Genomic DNA, 1,902 nt, shown 5'->3' with positions numbered 1-1,902 from the left:
CCTCCATGAACTTCTCCGTTCACTTCGATTTTTTCTAGATCTTACACATTCGGTAGGACTCCTTGGGCGGGTGATCAGCTCGTCGCAAGGCCTCTACCTGTACACAAACACAGAAAAACGCACACACACAAACTAAACATCCAAGCCCTGAGTGGGATTCGAACCCACGATCCCGGTTTCCAAGCGAGCAAAGACAGTACATTCCTTAGACCGCTCGGCTACCGTGACCGGCTCAGGCGTCTTTTACAAAGCTAAAAAAGAGCATTGTGTGGAAGTCATGCGTGTTTGTTCCTTCCTTTGTCTGTGATCCACCTTCAGCTCATTTGGATACATTTTCTTCGATTATGTGAGACTATCACTAATGCTGTCAAGCAATTCCGATTTCGAAACACATTGATCCTTAATATGACCTCTTACATAAAGCCATAAGTAGATTTTTCCGTGTAATCCATAAAATTTTCACAAGTAATGCAGACCTTTGTTACGCGAGAATCCGCCAAAATGTACCACGATTCTGATTTTCGGCCATCTTTATCCATATTGTCACGTGTCCGGGGTACCGTGACTGATGATAAGGGGTTCTGGATTGGATGATTGGATTTATTGGCACTTCACACTTACAACTGATTATAACAGCTTACAACCAGTGACTGCCTAAGTCTTGCTACATTCCTTACTGGACTACCAGTGTCTTCTCCTCTGCCGTGACTGACTTGGTTCTGATTTCAAGTCGGTCACTTCTTCACCTTCCGCTGTTCGCTGGTTAGCACTCCACAGCTGAACACTCAACTTCTGAACTTTCTTACAACTGAATCATTGAACTTCCTTACGAATGCCGAATGATTGAACACTCTCACGAATGAACCCTCCTGAACTGAACTAACTTCCAGGCGAACCGAATGTCACCATGTCTTATACTTCCTATATTATTCTGTTTTTCTGTGTTTATTCGTTGCAGCGGGAACGGGCTTACCGAACCGTTGCCTATCAGTGGTCATATTCCGCGACTGTTCATTGCAGCGGGAACGTGATAACCGAACCTTTGCCTAGCAATGGCCATATTCGTCACAATAATGAAGCCTGGCTTACGCAAAGCTCTAAATAAATATTCCCATGTATTCTGTAAACCGTTGCACTGATTGTTTTGGAATTCAATAAGGAATTTTTTCTCCAAAAATGTTCGAACAGTTCGAACTTTAGTCATATCTGTTCATAACAAAACGTGGATTTCCCATGTATCCATACACCCTTTGTTAGATGTTTTAAAGTTCGATACTAGAGGCTGTAATTAAGTTGCTTTTCATGGTTCGCATCTTAAGTAGGCTTATGAAACCCGAAATAATTCCGTTGCTAATTTTGTACTCTACATTATGGAACAACCTTTTATTTTGTTCTTGTTTTGCCACAGAAATTGTTTCATCACTAAGGGACAATGACCTAGGCTCACTCTGGCGGATAAGGCAACCGGAACGTGAAGCCGATCACTCAGCCATCCCCTTCAGACTCTAACCCTTTAAAAATAATATTTAATATTGTATTACGTCAAAGTGCTTTAAAATTGAAGAGCATGCACAGTGTTTTTAAATGTTTTGTATGGTTCTCAGAATAAACAATGCTTATTTCACTAAACAGCATTAACCGATTGGTCTTTGTAATGCAGAAGCAATGTCTTGCCTGTGAAATTAGAACTGAACATTGTTACAAGTGACATGTAATTAATACCATCAGTAAACCACCAGCACATATGTTAGGGAGGCTCCCTATTCTTTTGTTTGCCTTGCTTCTGGCTAGAAGTCAGCATGCATCCGGAAGGTCCTGCGACCGGTCGTCTCGACACAGGTTTCATCGGTTTTCCTCCGTCTTTAAGCGAATGTTGAGATGGTTCTCAAGTTCCAAGTTGTT

The sequence above is a fragment of the Cryptotermes secundus genome, unplaced genomic scaffold (assembly GCF_002891405.2).
Source record: "Cryptotermes secundus unplaced genomic scaffold, Csec_1.0 scaffold1712, whole genome shotgun sequence".
NCBI lineage: Eukaryota > Metazoa > Arthropoda > Insecta > Blattodea > Kalotermitidae > Cryptotermes > Cryptotermes secundus.
The sequence above is the reverse complement of the archived record's forward strand: the minus strand, read 5'-3'. Positions refer to the sequence as shown.